Below are 20,284 nucleotides of genomic sequence, written 5' to 3'. Positions count from 1 at the left end.
TTCGTCAGCAACGCAGTCCAAGTCAAAGGCCGCCTGGAAACGGTTCGTAAGGAGTGGGACAGAGAGGATTAAAGTAAAAACTAAACATTGCAGAATACTGGTAAATCAAAACAAGCCTTCAGAAACAGACCTTCAACAAACAATAATGCTTGGGAAGACGTGGATCGCCTAAAACCTTTGGTAAACTTGACTGTTGGAGGAGTCTAAAGATTTTTGTTTCGATCTGGGGTACACGGGAATTTGGAGCAGCCGTTCTTGTGTTTGAGATGTGTGCCGCTTTCGTCGGATGTTTCCGAACTGCAGTCTGTTGAGCTGCAAGGCCTCGGATTGGAGTATTGACCATAAAAAAGTGGACGCAATTCAGATTTGGCTAAAGGTAAGATACATTTTCCTAGTCGCTGTCTCTATAGCACAGTTGCAAGCATAACAACCTAATGCCCAAACTTGTGTTCTTGAATGTAACTTTGCTTTAGCTAAACAACGTTAGTTAACTAGCTGAATAGCTAGCTAGCATTGCAGACGAGCTCTTAAACGGTAGTCTGTCCAACAAGCTAACGACGGTCGCAAGCCAGAAAGCTGCCTATTTTTGGCCTGCCGTAGTAACATAATGTATCTAGCTAGCAAGAGTAAGTACGATAATTTCACGTTAGGCAAAGTGGGAATGAATCTGAATATATTTAAAGAACCAGCTACGCCAGTTAGTCAGCGTCGTGCTTAACGTTACTATCGAGTTCATAGGATCTGCAACCTGCGGATAGGTAGCACCGAGGCAGTTAATTTTGTGATATCAGTTGTTTTGCATGTTATGATGCTGCGCATCTGCCTATTTTGTTCGTTGTAGATGTGGCTATATCTAGATTGCTACCTAGGTTTCCCGGTTTTAAGATGGTTGGTCAGCTTGTCTACCCTTTTTACTGTGCACACCCAACGTTTGAGTGCAAATGAGCGTGTTTGGGAAAAATAACATCCAGACCAGCAGTTTTTGGTTGCACATGTTGGTGGTATAACATTATATAGCAACATTTTTCAAAATAACATCCAGACCAGCAGTTTTTGGTTGCACATGTTGGTGGTATAACATTATATAGCAACATTTTTCAAAATCATATTTGATTTCTGCCAAATATTTCCTTGAAATATATTTTATGGTTGCATAAACAGTTCTATCCTCAGTTAATGTGGCTGATAAATTAGGCTAGGTAGGTATGCAGATAACATTTGGCAGTGTTTTGAGTTTAAAATGTCGAAGAACGGTGTTCATAGTTGGATATCTGACGGGAAAATGCCAAACACGGATGCAATGGCGATGGCAGTGAAGCAGTGCAGTGAACTGTGTTTGTGAAATCATAATGCTATATGGTGCAGTCGCCTGTGCTTTCGATTGCTCCACGAAGCAGAAAATTCATTCTGGGGTCGGGTTGTAGTTTCTCGTTGTTGCAGAAGCATTTTGTTTGTTGACGGTTCACTGGATGGTCCTTTAATGTTCTACGTTAGATGAATAACATAACTGGTTTGCTCTTGAATGGTACAAGAGAACTAACCATCTAAGTTGCCGTTTCCTTATGTTGTTGTTGGTACGAGTGACTGTCTTAAATTGATCAACGTTAGTTGAACTATTACATTTGCGTAAAACGCATTATTTGCGAACAGGATGCACCAGTACTCTGGGTGGAGTGGCTTGGGCTCACACCACATATAGGAAGGCCATTGAGAGTAATTGAGGAAATGGATGCAGAAAATCAAAGAGAGCGATGCTATCTAAACCAACCGACCTCCTATGTGACGGGGTCTTAAATCCGGCACGGGCTATTCGAGCTTTTGAAGGCACTGCGCCCTGCTGAGATCAAAATATCTGCCTGCATCACAGTTGTTGGACGGTTCTTTACCAAATCGGGCATGGATTAACGCATGATGCGCGGAGGCGGGGGAGGCTCACGTGCGGTGGTGTATTGGTGCAGTGTCAACACCGGGGGAACTCTGCAGCGTATCTGTGGCTCTTCCTACACGAGATACTGATACGTGGAGTAGCACTGATATTCACTGCAGACAAACATATCAAGCAAAACGTGTCGTGGTTTCGTAACGATTGCTGGTCAGTTCCGCTTAGTAAACTCTTAATTTCACGTCTGTTTTTTCGTTCAGTTATTTTGCAACATCTTCCTTCCTGGTTTCAGAGCTATGGGCAAACAGATTCATGTGAAGTTGTGAAAACGAGGTTAGGTTTGGAAATATGAGAGAACGTGGTCTCTCTGGTAAGTTTTCACACAGTCATTGACAAACAATTGCCAAAGCACCAGCCACTTTCTATAATCATCCTAGTGGTTTAGCTTTTTAACTGTAAACCTCTCAGCTGGGACATGTTTGGCTTTCACTACATGACCCTTAGTCTTCAGTACCTAGACATCTATATTTTATGTCTAGACCAGGGGGAAATGCAAACCTAATGCAGGTTTTGTTTTGGGAATAGTGGGGTGTTTCTGTGACCTAATCGATGGGGTGATGTTTTTTTTGGCTGTCGTTGAGCCAGAAGAGGCACTGGCTGTGTTCTGGGACCGAGACTCCTGCGAGCCTCCATTTGATTAGCTCAGATGGGGTGTCCTTCAGCACTTCGCCCCAGGGCATGTGCCCGAGACAGGAAATGGTGATGTCAGGTCACGGGAGCTCACTGGAGCTGCGTTACTGGAGGCTCATTTCCTGCTGCAGGGCCGCTTTCTAGACTTCCCATCATGTGCCTCGGCTCTGGCCCAGTCGTGGGAGACTGGAGTGGCTCGGGGGGTGGGGGATAGGGGGGGAAAGGTCTGGGGGGGTAGGCGGGGGCACAGTAGGACTTTTGTCCCGGGTCAAAATCCCCCCCCCCCGGAACGCAGGACCAGGCCATATCGTCTTCATACGCGGCTTTCTCCGCCCTCCTCTGGAGCCCTGTAACAAGACGCCGTGCAGAGAGGGGGAGGGAAACCTAAGCCTGGCGTCACAAAACAATGGCAGGCCTTCACGGAGCCGGAATGGCGGCGTCGTCCTCTCGGGGGAATCCAGTCCGTCTTTGGCGGTGACCGCATGGCGGCGGCTAGCCGGGCGCTAACGGGCTCCCTTTGGAGCTTGTCTTCGGTGGCTAGGAAAATCCGCAGGTTCGGGTCGAGGCCGGCTGCGGTCGGCGTGCTTATCTGCGAGCGTTTTTGGCGGGATAGTTCATCCGCGTCCCCCCCCTTTGGTCGGCTGCGCTGACGTCAGTCAGTCAGTCACTTCACTCGCTTTGGGGTTTCTGGTGTTTCCGTGTTCTTATCCAGCAACGTGCCCACGTGTTACTCGCTCCGGCATGTGACCCACGTGTGAAACCGCAGCTTGTCTGCGCTCTGTGTGAGCAGGCCCAAGTCCAGAGGTGTGTGTGCATGTGTGTTGGGGTGTGCGGTCAAGTGCAGGTTGTGTTGTTTCATTGCATGTTCAAGGGTTTGCATTGGCCTGTGTGTGTGTGTGTGTGTGTGTGTGTTGGGCTTTACGGTGAAGTGCGGGTTGTGTTGGTTCATTGGGTGTTCAGGACTTTACACTGGTGTTTTTCCCAGTGAGGGGAAGCCAGTGTCTGCCTCTGCCCCCTCTTAGCCCAGGGTTCACCGTGGCGATCGAGCCGCGGACGGATCAATGCCGCTGGTACCTTTGAGTCAAACGCGCGCTCTTTAGGATTTCTGCAGCTGCGGGCCCCAGCAAAAATAATTGCCCGGTGTGATGACACGGCAAATGGGGATAGAGAGAGAAAGAAAGAAAGAATAAAACTTTAACGGGGATGGATCTGACCTCCGTGGTATGACAGGGTGGCCTTGTGAAAGTGGGTACATTTATTCTCGTGTGAAATACGGTTTGCAGAAATTTCTCGGTAACCGATTCTTACTCTGAGCAAAGTAGAGTACTTGTTCTGTCTTCGATAATTCGTCTCCTTGCCTTGTGTGTGATTCGTTACAGAGAATCGGTTTCAAATGAAGGGGCCTTACCTTTCTTCAGTGCAAGTGGTCAGATGCACAGATTTGTCTCGTGTCCTCCTAACGTCACCAAAGATGTACAGTACAGTGGGTCATAGCAGTGTCAGGGAAGTCATGATGTCATGTGCTGCTTTGTAGCCGTTGAAAGGCTAACCACACTGTTGGGTTTTATTTGAATCACATACTTAAAGAGGTCAGTGTTTTCCAGGCTTAGACCCAACCCCCACACCCTTTGGTTGCGTGCCACAGTATGTGTATTAGCCTAATTCCGTCTTCGCACTGAGTGCATAAGGCTTGTTCCCTGTCCCCACTGTGGTGGTGTGTGTAAGACTAATTCCCTGTCCCCACAGTGTGTGCAATGTTACGTTCACATGGATCGGAGTCGTGAATGACAAACCGGACGTCATTTTAGTGGACGAGAGCACAACGGTAAAATTAGGTTAGGGCGGCAAAACAAGCGCAATCATCCTTTTTTCTATCCGTGCTGAAAGCGGCCTGTATTATAGCAAAACCTCCGAGCCGCGTCACCATAGCAACGTGCATTTTAGTTGCTGTCGTGCCGTCCTGCCTTTTCTCTCTCTGTACTGTCCCCAAAGATCTGCTCTGCTATCTACCGTCTAACGTGATCCGTGTGAACGTGGTCTACGGTTGATTCTCGGTCCTCACTGTGTGTGTTAAGGCTGATTTCCTTTCCCCACAGTGTGGAAGGCAGATTTTCTGTCCTGACGGTTAGTAGGACTGTTTTCGTGTCCCCACAGTGCATGTAAACCTGGTTCCCTGTCCCCACTGTGTGTGTAAGGCTGGCTCCCTGTCCTCGCTGTGTGGGTAAACCTAGCTCCCTGTCCCCACTATGTGCGTAAGGCTGTGTTCCCTGTCCTCCCTGTGTGTGTAAACCTAGCTCCCTGTCCCCACTATGTGCGTATGGCTGGTTCCCTGTCCTCGCTGTGTTTGTAAGACTGGTTCCCTGTCCCCACTATGTGCGTATGGCTGGTTCCCTGTCCTCGCTGTGTGTGTAAGGCTGGTTCCCTGTCCTCGCTGTGTTTGTAAGGCTGGTTCCCTGTCCTCCCTGTGTGTGTATGGCTGGTTCCCTGTCCTCGCTGTGTGTGTATGACTGGCTCCCTGTCCTCCCTGTGTGTGTATGGCTGGTTCCGTGTCCTAGCTGTGTGTGTATGGCTGGTTCCGTGTCCTCGCTGTGTTTGTAAGGCTGGTTCCCTGTCCTCCCTGTGTGTGTATGGCTGGTTCCCTGTCCTCGCTGTGTGTGTATGGCTGGTTCCCTGTCCTCGCTGTGTGTGTATGGCTGGTTCCCTGTCCTCGCTGTGTGTGTATGGCTGGTTCCCTGTCCTCGCTGTGTGTGTATGGCTGGTTCCGTGTCCTCGCTGTGTGTGTATGGCTGGTTCCCTGTCCTCGCTGTGTGTGTATGGCTGTTTCCCCATCTGCCCGTCTCTCTGTTTTTATGGGTAATGGGGCTCCTGCTTTTCTTTCTCCGTCAGAGGAAAAAAAAATCTTTTATGCCCGGGGCCTTGTGCTTCTCACTCTCCACGGACAGCTGAGAGCCATTCAGCCCCCTTTGAAATGGGCCCCTCCCCCTCCCTTTTAAGAACAGAATGGCAGCAACTCCTCCATGTTATCCTTCCCCGGACCTAGGGGTCAGGATTTGTGGGGTGGGAGGGGGGCGTGTTAATCACAGTAGGCTCCAGTGTTTCGGCTGCTCTGGGATTCAGATTCTGTTTGTGTCTTGCGCTGCAGTATTTCTGAAAACCTGGCATTATACCTCTTTGCTACGTGGAGGGAAAGGTTCTTGTTTGTAGCATTTGTTTTCCAGCCTGCACGGGCCATTTAGGATGATATTTTTTAAGCGGCTGCTTCTTTTTGGAGGAACGTTTTTTTTTGGTGTAATAGTTTTTCTGTTGGAAGGAAATCTGGAGCCACGCCCCTGAGCGTTTGCTAGTCTTTCAGCTGAAGGAGGGAAGCGATGATTAATTGAAAAAGCTGTAACGCGCTTACGTGCTCAGCCAAGCACGGGAGAGTAGACCTGTCATTCCTCTCCTGGTTCCTGCAGTGCTGTTTACTCACTGGCTCTTTACCATGTGTTCCGGCTGGCTGTGGTGGCAGTTTGAGGCGGGGAGGCGTGCTTGCGTCCACAGCGAGTGCCTGTGTTAGCGTAGCGCGATAGCGTCGCGTCGCGTAGCGTGACACGGCGCGCGGTGTGTGGTGGCAGAGGTCGTTCCGGCGTGGGGCGGCGTGGGTAGCGTGAGGAGATCTGAGAGAGGGGAGCCAATCATATCAAGGCCACGGGATCGAATACGCACATTTCATTAGACGTTTTTAATTGGTCGACTTGAGAACCGCTTGTCTGTGAATTCAGAACTCAGTCCCCAGATAGCCACAGTCCCCACAGCCTTGCCTTCCTCTGACTGCCACCTCCCCCCCCCCGGCCCCTGGTCGCCCGCCTAGCCTCACAGTGCTACGCTAGCGGGAGCGCTTCGTTCTGCGTCCGGCCTCTGTAAATAAGAGCGGAGCTGTTTCAGCTCAGGCTTGCGCTGCACGGACGCTCGCCGTCTTCACGCAAAAAGAAACTTCTGGAATCTTTGTTATTGTTCAGATGTGAACCTCCTCGTGCGATCACCTGCCTGACGTGTTACTGTTGCAGCAGTTACGTAACATCAGAAGATCTGATCAGGGAAAGCTGGGGGGGAATGTGCAGGCTGTATCGACTATGCAGCATTTCACTGTGATCCAGTGTTTCTTTCAGCTTTCAGCTCTACAATAATAAAAAGTAAACTGGTCAATGTTTATATACGTTTAGGCGACTAGCCGCACGTGTGAGATCTCTATCTCAGGGTCACTTTTCCCAGTCCGTTTGCTAGCCTGGCTTTGCTAGCGCTCTTTGCTATGCAGAGATTCCCAGTGTTGTTACGCAGGCTGAAACTCAGAGCGAGACAGCGCAGCCTTAGCATGCAGGCTGGCTCTACCTCACTGGCCAGTAATTCAGAGCCTGGCTTTGAGTTCCATCTGTCTCAAATGCGTTTGTCTTGGTAATCTAACCAAATGCTCTGAAGGACCAAGCATGCTGTCATTCTCTCTCTCTCTCTCTCCCTCCCCCCCCCCACCTTTCGGTCAGTCTTTCTTTTTTTCCCCCTCCGACCCATTCTTGCAGTGGGGGTGGGGGAGGGGGGGTCTCTAACAGCTGTGTTCTATTGGTGGGGCAGCTGGAGTCATTGCGCCAGGGGGGTTCCCATTGACTCTGAGCCTCAGGAAGGGGGGGGGTGGGGGGGGGGTTGAAAGACACAGCTCACCACCCAGTGGAGGTGCACCTCTTCTTGTTTGTGCTCTTTTGCTGCAGCGGGAGAGGTGATGGCACTCGCCGTCCCGCGAGCCAATCGGAAGCCTCTGCTGACTATTGCACTACGTTATGGTGGGTTGTGAACCCGGTCACCTCTCTCCTGAGGTAAACGAAGCCTCAGGATTGTGAGACTCCATTGTTGTACTGGCCTGAATTACAGGCAGGCGGCTACACATATTCTGTTACGGGCTCACATGCCTGTTTACCCTTCTTCTTTTTCATTTTTATTGCAGTTAGTAACTGGTAACTTCAAAACACGCATGTACAGTTAAAATGCATTGCATATTTTAACTTCATTTTTGGTATTGTCTCCCAGGATGTATGCACATGCTTCCAGTCTTTTCCTAGTTTTTAATTTATGCATTGCATTTTCTCTTCCTAAGACATGCACGCACACACACACACACACACACACACACACACACACAGGCACGCACACACACCTGTACACATACGCGCACACACACACACAGGCACGCACATACACACGTACACATACGTACACACACACACACACACATGCGCACACACACACACACAAACATGCACACACCTGTACACATACGCGCACACACACACACAGGCACGCACATACACACGCACACACACGTACGCACACACACACACACACACGTACACACACACACACACACACACACAAACATGCACGCACACACACACACGTACGTACACGCACACACACGCGCACGCGCACACACACACACACACACACACACGCAGTGTCTGGGTGGATACTGTGTACCCTGCTCCCAGCCCATTGGCAGGCATAGTGGAGGCCACACTGTGGGGCTGGATGTGTAGCAGGGCCAGAGAACAGGGGACTCCTGCTATTCGGTGCGCTCGGTGACAGGCAAGGCGGGATCCAGACAAATTAGGCCAGTGTGCCACAGAACGGGCCGCTTTCGGACCCCGCAAGGACTGACGCGCTGCGATTGGTGCACCCCGCGTCTGCCTGGAGCTGATGGGCGGAGTCACATTCGATTTCCCAGGTTACCTCAGTGTGGGATAGTCCTCAAGGATCTTTAAGGTTACCCGTAGCCCGTGGGTGTTGCTGGGTTTGACTTGGCCTTGCTGCTGTGCCTTTGGCACGAGACAAACCTGAACTGGATCTCCAAGTGCACAGCTGTGTGTGTGTGGGTGATATCGCATGTGGGCTGGAATACCTGTGGAAGGGTGTCTGTCAGGCGAAAGAATGATGCAACGCCGTTTTAATGTACAGACATGCAGGTTTAATGCACAGTGATGCAGCTTTAATGTACAGAGATGCAGGTTTAATGCACAGCGATGCAGGTTTAATGTACAGAGATGCAGGTTTAATGTACAGCGATGCAGCTTTAATGTACAGTGATGCAGGTTTAATGCACAGTGATGCAGGTTTAATGTACAGTGATGCAGGTTTAATGTACAGCGATGCAGCTTTAATGTACAGCGATGCAGCTTTAATGTACAGAGATGCAGGTTTAATGTACAGCGATGCAGCTTTAATGTACAGAGATGCAGGTTTAATGCACAGTGATGCAGGTTTAATGTACAGAGATGCAGGTTTAATGTACAGAGATGCAGGTTTAATGTACAGAGATGCAGGTTTAATGTACAGCGATGCAGGTTTAATGTACAGTGATGCAGCTTTAATGTACAGAGATGCAGGTTTAATGTACAGTGATGCAGCTTTAATGTACAGCGATGCAGCTTTAATGTACAGAGATGCAGGTTTAATGCACAGTGATGCTGGTTTAATGTACAGAGATGCTGGTTTAATGTACAGAGATGCAGGTTTAATGCACAGTGATGCAGGTTTAATGTACAGTGATGCAGGTTTAATGTACAGCGATGCAGCTTTAATGTACAGCGATGCAGGTTTAATGTACAGTGATGCAGGTTTAATGTACAGAGATGCAGGTTAATGCACAGTGATGCGGTTTAATGTACAGTGATGCAGCTTATGTACAGTGAGCAGGTTTAATGACAGTGATGCAGCTTTAATGTACAGTGATGCAGGTTATATGTACAGTGATGTCAGGTTAATGTACAGTGATGCAGGTTTAATGTACAGCGATGCAGCTTTAATGTACAGTGATGCAGGTTTAATGTACAGTGATGCAGGTTTAATGTACAGAGATGCAGGTTTAATGTACAGTGATGCAGGTTTAATGTACAGTGATGCAGGTTTAATGTACAGAGATGCAGGTTTAATGTACAGAGATGCAGCCTTAATGTACAGCGATGCAGGTTTAATGTACAGTGATGCAGCTTTAATGTACAGAGATGCAGGTTTAATGTACAGTGATGCAGCTTTAATGTACAGCGATGCAGCTTTAATGTACAGAGATGCAGGTTTAATGCACAGTGATGCTGGTTTAATGTACAGTGATGCTGGTTTAATGTACAGAGATGCAGGTTTAATGCACAGTGATGCAGGTTTAATGTACAGTGATGCAGGTTTAATGTACAGCGATGCAGCTTTAATGTACAGCGATGCAGCTTTAATGTACAGTGATGCAGGTTTAATGTACAGTGATGCAGGTTTAATGTACAGTGATGCAGGTTTAATGTACAGCGATGCAGCTTTAATGTACAGAGATGCAGGTTTAATGCACAGTGATGCAGGTTTAATGTACAGTGATGCAGGTTTAATGTACAGAGATGCAGGTTTAATGTACAGAGATGCAGGTTTAATGTACAGTGATGCAGGTTTAATGTACAGCGATGCAGCTTTAATGTACAGAGATGCAGGTTTAATGCACAGTGATGCAGGTTTAATGTACAGTGATGCAGGTTTAATGTACAGTGATGCAGGTTTAATGTACAGTGATGCAGGTTTAATGTACAGAGATGCAGGTTTAATGTACAGCGATGCAGGTTTAATGTACAGCGATGCAGCTTTAATGTACAGAGATGCAGGTTTAATGCACAGCGATGCAGGTTTAATGTACAGTGATGCAGGTTTAATGTACAGAGATGCAGGTTTAATGTACAGTGATGCAGGTTTAATGTACAGTGATGCAGGTTTAATGTACAGAGATGCAGGTTTAATGTACAGAGATGCAGGTTTAATGTACAGCGATGCAGGTTTAATGTACAGAGATGCAGGTTTAATGTACAGCGATGCAGGTTTAATGTACAGCGATGCAGGTTTAATGTACAGAGATGCAGGTTTAATGTACAGTGATGCAGGTTTAATGTACAGAGATGCAGGTTTAATGTACAGAGATGCAGGTTTAATGTACAGAGATGCAGGTTTAATGTACAGAGATGCAGGTTTAATGTACAGAGATGCAGGTTTAATGCACAGTGATGCAGGTTTAATGCACAGTGATGCAGGTTTAATGTACAGAGATGCAGGTTTAATGTACAGAGATGCAGGTTTAATGTACAGAGATGCAGGTTTAATGCACAGTGATGCAGGTTTAATGTACAGAGATGCAGGTTTAATGTACAGAGATGCAGGTTTAATGTACAGAGATGCAGGTTTAATGTACAGAGATGCAGGTTTAATGTACAGAGATGCAGGTTTAATGTACAGTGATGCAGGTTTAATGTACAGAGATGCAGGTTTAATGTACAGCGATGCAGGTTTAATGTACAGAGATGCAGGTTTAATGCACAGCGATGCAGGTTTAATGTACAGCGATGCAGGTTTAATGTACAGTGATGCAGGTTTAATGTACAGCGATGCAGGTTTAATGCACAGCGATGCAGGTTTAATGTACAGAGATGCAGGTTTAATGTACAGCGATGCAGGTTTAATGTACAGAGATGCAGCTTTAATGCACAGCGCTGCAGCTGTGTGGCTCTGCAGTGGGGGTACATGGGTCATGAGGAGAGAGGTTTTGGGAGTCTGGCCTGCGTGATGAATGGAAATTGAACTTTGTTTGGGTTTTACAGGAAGGCTTTAGTGATGTCATTATCTCTATCCTTGTGTCGGCCTGTGCGCTTGCTGTAAAAATAAAGATGAGTCACGGCGGTTGGGGAATGTGACTCCTCGTGCCGGGACCGAGGCGTGCGGCGGCTAAAAAGAGCCAGATAACCCGATAAACTCTGGTGTCTCTGTGACTCTGGAGGCGATGTTTGGAGAGGGTCTCCTGTGTTGCCCCTCAGGGCCCGAGCGCCACCTGGCCTTTGTGTGGGTTCCTTTGTGCGGAGGGAGCGCATTTCTGCTTTTGTTTTGAATCCAAACACTCCCCCCTCCCCCCCTCCCCACCCAGTTTCCCCTTTTAAAAAAAAAAAAGGACAACAGCAGCGAGAGCAGCGACGGCGGAAACCTGTTTGCGGTTCCAGCGAGTCGGAGCAGCAGGCTGCCGAACAGGTTCCTGGCCTGCTTGTCTGGGATACGCCATGGAGACAAGCCACCCCCCCCAATCACTCCCGGGCCTGCCGCACGAATCCGATCGGTGGACCTGTCCGCTGCCCTGCAGGATCGGTAACCGCGTAACCGGTTCACCCGTCGCGCCGTCGGCCGACTGCCGCGACCGCTGAAACCAAAACAAAACGGACAAGCGCCACCTCGGCGCTGTGCCGAGGCCCTTGCGAGCGCCTACACGAACCACTGCTCGTGGAGTCCGGTGAGCTGTCGCAGGGTTGCCGTGGCCGCCGGCCGGTTCGACCGGTGGATGAGCACTCCGCTGCGCACCTGCGTCGCTTGCCATGACGCCACCGCTCCGGTGCTCCTTCCAGGAGCCTGTCCGTTGGGCTGAACTTCACGCCAACGATCAGTCCTGCAGCGTGGACAGGTTAGTACGAAGCGACGCCGCTCGTCAGCGTGAGGACAGGGTAGTGATTGCGGACGGCCTCCCTCGTCAGCGTGAGGTCAGGGTTGAGGGTTAGGATTAGCGGACGGCTCGCGTCAGCGTGAGGACGGGTTAGGGTTGGATTAGCGGACCGGCCTCCGCTCGTCAGCGCTGAGGACAGGTAGGTTGGCATTAGCGGACCGGCCTCCGCTCTCAGCGTGAGACAGGGTTAGGTGGATAGGACGCCTCGCTCGTGGCTGAAGGGTTAGGTTAGATGCAGCGGACCGGCCTCCGCTCGTCAGCGTGAGGACAGGGTTAGGGTTAGGATTAGCGGACCGGCCTCCGCTCGTCAGCGTGAGGACAGGGTTAGGGTTAGGATTAGCGGACCGGCCTCCGCTCGTCAGCGTGAGGACAGGGTCAGGCTGCGCCTGCTGCCCCCGCCTGGCGTGGCTTCTCGTCCGCGTGGCGTCCTGCCGTTCCTCTCTCTGCTGAGGCGGTTCTGGCTGACCGCTCTGGCGGTGAGCCGCTCTGCTTTAACCTTCGGTTTACCCGCGCTGCGGATCGCACGCCCGCCATGAATATTTCAGCCGCACGGCCGCAACGCCGGGCTATTTAAAGCGCGGGCTGTTGCTTTATGAATATTTCAGGGCGTGAATTATTAAACGGTCCGTAACGTCATTATTTTTGGAGCCCCTGAAGAGCCGAGGGGGCAGGGGCAGAGGGGCGGGCTGCGGGTGCACCCCTCCCCGGTTTGGGCCGGACCTCAGGACTCTCTGTTTCCTCAGGCCCTGGGACAGGATGCTGTCATACAGGAAGTGAGCGGCCAGATTAGCCTGATCAGCAGAGCGGAACATTTGCATGGTTCAGCTGTGGAGGAAATGGGATGTACCCGTGCCTGTGCGTTCATACTGTGTGTGTGAGCATATGTGTGTGCGATTGTCTGACTGTGCATGCGTGTGTGCATGCGTGAGTCTGCGTGTGTGTGTGTGTGTGTGTGTCTGCGTGCTCGTGTGTATATGTGTGTGTGTGTGTGTGTGTGTGTGTGTGTGTGCGTGCGTGTGTTTGCGTGTGTGTGTGTGTGTGTGTGCGTGCGTGCGTGTGTCTGCGTGCTGGTGTGTATATGTGTGTGTGCATGCGTCTGCGTGCTAGTGTGTGTGTGTGTGTGTATGTGTGTCCGCGTATGCGACTGCTTGTGTTTGTGATTGTGAGAGCAGGCACGCGTGTCTGTGCGCTAGCATGTGGGCGTTAGTTGGCGCGTGCGCTCGTGTGTGTGTACCCACGCGCGGCCCTACACTGGCGGGGGGGAGTACCTGCGCCCTCCTGCTCCGGCAGCCTGCCGTGGCATCACCGCGCCGGGGGTCCCTCAGTAGAGCTCCTTATCCGTGCCGCACGCCGCAGACGTGCTGAAACCTCCTCCTCTTCCTCCTTCAGCAGCGTCCGTGTTGTAAACAGACGCTGGCGTTCGCTCTGCTGCCTCCCCACAGAAAGAGCAGAAACGCAGACGCTGGTTTACTCCTGGTGTTTAAAGACAGACTTTTTCCACCCGGGCGTGCGGAGGGCGGGGCTTCTGTCCAGAGCGGCGTCTGCGCTCCGAAACCCCGCCAGCGTTCTCAGTGTTCCGTGCCGCGGACACGGTGCCCTGCGCCATGGCGACGCGCTGCCGCCCAGCTCCGTTAGCGGTTACCGCCGCGGCGCCCTGGCGCTGGCGTTGATACGAGCCGCGGGCAGCGGGGGGGGGGGGGGTGAACGGGGTGGTCGTCTCGGTGATTGCATATGCATAGACCTGCACTCCTGATAAATTGCTTTCCACACTGCAGGGCAGAAAGTTGATTGTCTGCTTCCCATTTACCATCCAGTCTTACCTTAACCGCTCTCCCCCCCCCGCCCGCTTCCCCCCCACTCCAGCGCATGTCAGAGCTGCTGTAGACTGCAGACGGACTGTTGCTCGCTGGGTAAAGTGCTGGGCGATCTGATCGCTTCGGCTGTGAGCGGAACGGAACTGAACGCGGGTGCGGTGCGTTCTGGGCAGCGCCGGGCCGGTTACGTGTTCGGGCCTGGTGCTGACCCAGCCCCGGCAGAGCCTACCTGCGCCTGAGGTTGGAGCAGGAGAGGAGAGGAAGAGCCTCGGTCAGCGTTCCTGTCTGCCGCTGGCGCCAGCGTTTCCGTGCCGACGGCCGTCTGTTTGCCACGACGGCAGAGCTGAGGGCGGAACCAGTCTGCTCCGGGTAATGATGCATGGAGGGAACGGTAGAGGAGGCGCACACCTGGGCCGGGGTAGAGCGTGGCTGCTCCTTACCGTCCCGTCAGGAGGGGGTGGGGGGCTACGGCAGCCTCCCTAAATAAATGATGTGTCCTCTGTGTGGGGGCTGTGACAGGCCTCTCCTCTGCTCCTCCTCCTCTGTCTGCGCTGTTATCAGCCCATCGCTAATTCATGCACGTCCACCTCTCCCAGACAGACGGGGGCTTTCCTAAATGAGAAATGGCAGGGGCTGGCGGAGGGGGTGTGCGTGGGGGTGGGGGTGGGGTAAAGGGAGGGTGGGGGCTGGCTGGATAGCTGCACCGAGCTGATTGGATGTGGTGCAGGGAGGTCTTCCAGAGGACACGGCACACTGAAACATGTGCTCCATCACCCACTCCTGACTATTCACATGGGCTGCTCTTCTGCAGGGCTCCTCTTCCCTATTGCAGACGGGCAGTCTCCAGTGTCCATTAGAGCTGCTGCGTTTTGTGCTGCATTTAAACGGAAATGGCACTGGACCCACAAGTCCCCACAGGCATCTGTCCTGAGCGCTGAGGGCTGCAGGTGAACCGACAGGCCTCCTCTGGCCCTGTCTGTGCCCCAGTACTGACGGGCCTCCTCTGGCCCTGTCTGTGCCCCTCTACCGACGGGCCGCCTCTGGCCCTGTCTGTGCCCCTCTACTGACGGGCCTCCTCTGGCCCTGTCTGTGCCTCTACTGACGGCCTCCTCTGCCTTGTCTGTGCCCCTCTACTGACAGGCCTCCTCTGGCCTTGTCTGTGCCCCTCTACTGACGGGCCTCCTCTGGCCCTGTCTGTGCCCCTCTACTGACGGGCCTCCTCTGGCCCTGTCTGTGCCCCTCTACTGACGGGCCTCCTCTGGCCTTGTCTGTGCCCCTCTACTGACGGGCCTCCTCTGGCCTTGTCTGTGCCCCTCTACTGACGGGCCTCCTCTGGCCTTGTCTGTGCCCCAGTACTGACGGGCCTGCTCTCTCCTTGTCTGTGCCCCAGTACTGACGGGCCTCCTCTGGCCTTGTCTGTGCCCCAGTACTGACGGGCCTCCTCTGGCCTTGTCTGTGCCCCAGTACTGACGGGCCTGCTCTCTCCTTGTCTGTGCCCCAGTACTGACGGGCCTCCTCTGGCCTTGTCTGTGCCCCAGTACTGACGGGCCTCCTCTGGCCTTGTCTGTGCCCCAGTACTGACGGGCCTCCTCTCTCCTGGTTTGCGTCTCCCGTTGTGCGGTACATGCATTTCTGCATTTCTGCTGCGCTTCAGCTGATTCGCTGGGAGGGGCCGGGGGTGGGCGGAGCCCTGTCTGGGCCGCTGATGTGTGTGACTGTAAGGGCGGGGCGGGGTCTGTGGTAATGATGGACAGTGTGTCGCTCCTGCCTCCTCGCCATCCGCCCTGGCTGTTTACACCGGAGGCCTGCCGTGCTGGTTGCCGTGGAAACGGGTAGAGGATAGTAAACAAGGCTCGGGTGAGTAGCTGTAAATATGCAAAGTGGAGGCGGTGAGAGGGAATTGGGGGTTTTATTCTTTTTTTTCCAGCTCGGAATGAAGCAGTGCAGTGAAGGTAATGAAAGGCATGAGGAAGCATGTGTGTGTGTGTGCGTGTGTGTGTGTGTGTATTTACATGTGTGGGCAGGCGTGTGTGTGTGTATGTGTGTGTGTGTGCGTGTGCGTGCGTGTGTGTGTGTGTATGTGTGTGTGTACATGTGTGGGCAGGCGTGTGTGTGTGTGTGCTTGTGTGTGTGTGTATGTTTGTGCGTGCATGTGTGGGCAGGCGTGTGTGTGTGTGCATGTGTGTGTTTGTGTGTGTGTAGGAGCAGGGGTGTGTGTGTGTTTGTGTGTGCATGTGTGGGCTTCCATTCGAGCACATCTGGAAAACATCCGCGGGGCGGGGGAGAGGAGACACGCCCGATGCAGGTGCCCCTCCCTCCCCTGTCATGTGCACACGCCCCTCCCCTCCTACCTGCCTCCCCCTCCCCTTTGATCTGTCAGCACCCCCGTCTTCCACCACCAGCACTGTCCAGCCCTGTTATTAACGTGTTTCTTCCGTTCCGAGCAGGATTATTACTGCTTTTACTCTGCGTTGTGTACGCCTGGGTCCTGCCTCTGCGCGAATGGAAAGTGTCCCTCCACCGTTCCTCATTGCGGCTCCGACACACTGCCGCTTTATCACGGAGGGAACAGAGGCTTCCGTGTGCCCGCTGGAGACCACCTCCCCCGCTGAACGCGGAAGGGAGCCTGCGTGGTGTTAGCCACCCTGCCGGTCGGGTTTGGGGACGTAAAAGCCAGGGTGAACTGATCAGGGGCGGAGGGGCGGGTTTGGGGGTGGGGGGCATTTCTTCGGGCATCTCCCAAACGCCCCGGTGTTCCCCCAGGGTGGCGTCGAGCTGAGACGCGGCCGTGGCGGTTGTGTGTGTGTGAGCGCCAGAGCCGATATGGCTTTTTGAGCGTTAATTTGCTGGCGGGCGGCGCCCTGCCCCCGCGCCCTCGCTCCTTCCCTGTGATGAAACCGCGGTAACGACCCCTCGTAATCGCCGTGGCGATGCGCTGCCTCCGTTTTATTGTCTGTTCAGAAAAAAAATTAATGGAGTTTCTTCGGTTTTTTTCTTTTTTTTGTTGTTGTTGCTACGGCCATGTTTAACTCCCGGTAAATGTTCTTGCTTTTTTGTTGAGCGTGAGGAGTGAGGAGTGAGTGTTAAATGTCACGGCGAAGCCCGCGATGGCTTTATAATGAGCCGCCGTTCAGCCGCCCAATTGCCTGCGCCGCGGAAGCGTGCGAATGTGCAGTAAATATCGCCATGGCGACAGAGATTGTGCTCTTGGGTGTAGTAGAGGTGGAGAGCCGGTGGGGTTAATGGATCTCCAGCCCCTTCTCCCTCCTCCTCCTCCCTCCTGTAATTGGGTATTGTAATGAGGCCGGTCTGAAAGGCCGCTCCCCTGGTCTGCCAAAGGCCGTGAAATGTCTGACAGTCCATCCATTATGAAACATGGGGGGGGGGGTAGACTGGGAAAAGCACATCCTGTGACCCACAATGCTCCTCTGCTCCAGGGGGCGGGTGTATGGATGGCCAACCTGACCAGCAGCCCCATTTTTCCAGAGGGTGTGTGTATGGGACTGTGCAGGTGTGCGGGTATGGGACTGTGCAGGTGTGCGGGTATGGGACTGCAGGTGTGCGGGTATAGGACTGCTGGTGTGCGGGTATGGGACTGTGCAGGTGTGCGGGTATGAGACTGTGCAGGTGTGCGGGTATGAGACTGCAGGTGTGCGGGTATGAGACTGCAGGTGTGCGGGTATGGGACGGTGCAGGTGTGCGGGTATGGGACGGTGCAGGTGTGCGGGTATGGGACGGTGCAGGTGTGCGGTATGGGACTGTGCAGGTGTGCGGGAGTGTGTGTGGATGTGTGGGAGTGCAGGTATGGGATTCTGTGTTTTCCATCATAGGGTACTGTTGAGCAGCAGAGCTCTCCTGTCTGCTGATATCTCACAGGGTCTGTATGGCTGGGATGGAGAATGCTGTGCGCCGTCCTGCTGCGTTTAAGCCTGCAACCCCAGTCTGACCTGCCCTTCGCCCTGTTCACTCATTACCCCCAGAGCCTGGCCCTGGGGTGACTTACTCGCAGCCGTGCTGTCATTTCCTCCCGCGCAGGGCATGGGTTTCTGTACGGGGCGGGGTTAGGGTTAGGGCGAGGTGAGGCGGGGCACGGCGGGCGGGGGGGTTGATGAGTTGCTCCTCCAGCTCTCTGATCTCCCGCGCATTTGCTCGTGACCTTGAGGAGGCGGGGGCGGGGGGTGTATGGAGCGGGCCCCTCTGCCGGAGGAGAGATCGCGTTCTCCGCCTCGATCCACTCTGGGACCGCTCCCTGGCGCGGGAGTTCCAGGCCCCGTGCTCCTCTCCTCTCTCCTCTCCTCTCCCAGAGCAGCGCCCCTGTCCGCCCCCGTCCCGCGTTTGTTTAAAACAATCGCAGGCTCCTCCGCTGGCCCTCCTCCAGAAGCGCCCCCCCCCCCGTCCGTTTCCAGGAATGAGGCTCTGAGCGCGCTCCGGCGCCGGACAGCCCAGCGCTTTCAGCATCTAGGAATGCGGCTTTCGCTGCACAGAGAAGGGGGTTACCTTGACAACGGGCGAGTGTTGGGTGTTTGGAGAGCGCGCGAGCCGAGCGCGGCGGTGCTGTGTGAACTGGACGGGTCCTGCCGCACGTGTGTTCTGGTACACGGGACGGGTCCTGCCACACGTGTGTTCTGGTACACGGGATGGGTCCCGCCGCACGCGTGTTCTGGTACACGGGACGGGTCCTGCCGCACGCGTGTTCCGGTAAGCGTGAAGGCGCTTTCTGGCTCCGCACTGCTGGTGCGGTCTGCCTCTGAGGCTGTGCTGCTGCTGCAGAGGTGAAGAGGCGTGGCACCGTCCCTGCACAGCACCGCCTGATCAATAATGCACACGAGCAGCCCTCTGTATCTCTCTCCCCCTCTCTGCCCCTCTCTCTCTCTCTTCTCCTCTCTCCCCCTCTCTCTCCCTCTTCTCCTCTCTTCCTGCCTCTCTCTTTCTCTCCCCCTCTCTCTCCCTCTATATCTCTCTCCCCCTTCTCCTCCTCTCTCCCTGCCTCTCTCTTTCTCTCCCCCTCTCTCTCCCTCTGTATCTCTCCCCCCCTCTCTGCCCCTCTCTCTCTCTCTTCTCCTCTCTCCCTGCCCCTCTCTGTCTCTCTCTTCTCTCTCCCCCTCTCTCTCCCTCTTCTCCTCTCCCTCTCTCTCTCTTTCTCTCCCCCTCTCTCTCCCTCTGTATCTCTCTCCCCCTTCTCCCCCTCTCTCTCCCTCTTCTCCTCTCTCCCTGCCTCTCTCTGTCTCTCCCCCTCTCTCTCCCTCTGTATCTCTCTCCCCCTTCTCCCCCTCTCTCTCCCTGCCTCTGTCTTTCTCTCCTTCCTTTCCCTCTCTTTCTCTCCCCCTCTCTCTCCCTCTCTCTTTCTCTTTAGTTTTCCTCGGTAAGACATTAAGGTAATATTGCTTGCTGCCGGTACTTTCCACCTGAAATGCGTTCAGCCCGGTTCTGCTTCCTGTCATGTTACGCCGCTGTTGTCCTTTTCCTTTTGAAGGCAGTCGGGTCCGTTTGTGTGGTTCTGTGGAAAGGGCGCGCGTGGTGGGCATGACAGAGACAGCGCACGAGCAGGGTAAAGTCAGCTCGGACGGCGAGGACGCTGGGGCGCACGGACGTGCCCTTTGCCGTGGCGCGGGACGCGTGTCAGGGCGCGCGGGCTGCAGCGCTGTGTGTGATCGTCGCCGTGGCAGCCGGCTGTGCCGTGTCCTGGGCGGGGTGGAAAGGTTGGGGCGCACGCGCTGGTGGCGAAACGCTCTGACTGGTGTGTTCTCAGATACGCGTGCCTGGGGTGGGCAGATCCCTGATTATTACTGCCAGTGTGTGAGTCTGTGTGTGTACGTGTGTGTCTGTGTCTGTCTAGGTGTGAGTGTTGGTACATGTGTGTCTGTATCTGAGTGTGTGTGTTTGTGTGTGTACGTGTGTGTCTGTGTCTGAGTGTGTGTGTTTGTGTGTGTCTGCATGTGCCATCTGTGGGTGTGTCCATGTTTGCGTGTGTGCGCGTGCGTGTGTCTGTGTGAGAGAGAGAGAGAGAGAGCGAAAGATCCCGTCATCCTGATTCCCCTGGTAAGTGTATCAGGTGGTGTGGTGTGAATGCGGGAATGGCAGGATTCCTGTAATCCAGCGCCAGGGGAGCAGAACGGAGGGGGAGGGGCAGAAAGAGCGAGTGCAACCCCCCCCCCCCCCCCCCCCCAGAACAGCAGACATAAAGGATGGACCTGTGCCCTCAGGTGAGCATCAGAGAGCCCGTCTCCTCCTTAATCCCACAATGCACCGTGTTCCGCGCAGGGCTCGCGCATCCGCAAAGCACACCCGGAGACACGCAGCTGCAGTCTGAGCATGGAAGCCCCGCCTCCTATTAAAAGCCCCTCCCCCTCCCACTCCCCCTTTTAAAAG

General features: G+C 53.6%; 1 protein-coding gene across 1 annotated transcript in view; it reads left to right on the top strand.

Annotated features, from left to right (window-relative positions):
- Positions 1 to 20,284, top strand: part of ankrd11 (ankyrin repeat domain 11) — a 117,712-nt gene continuing 97,428 nt past the window's right edge. Inside the window, exon 1 of the mRNA XM_064337255.1 lies at positions 1 to 376. The gene's annotated coding sequence lies outside the window, so the exon portion shown is untranslated. The remainder of the gene's footprint in view (positions 377 to 20,284) is intronic.

Source organism: Anguilla rostrata, chromosome 5 (genome assembly GCF_018555375.3).
Source record: "Anguilla rostrata isolate EN2019 chromosome 5, ASM1855537v3, whole genome shotgun sequence".
In the NCBI taxonomy this organism is placed as follows: domain Eukaryota; kingdom Metazoa; phylum Chordata; class Actinopteri; order Anguilliformes; family Anguillidae; genus Anguilla; species Anguilla rostrata.
Note: the sequence above shows the minus strand (reverse complement) of the source record. Positions and strands in the feature narration are given on the sequence as shown.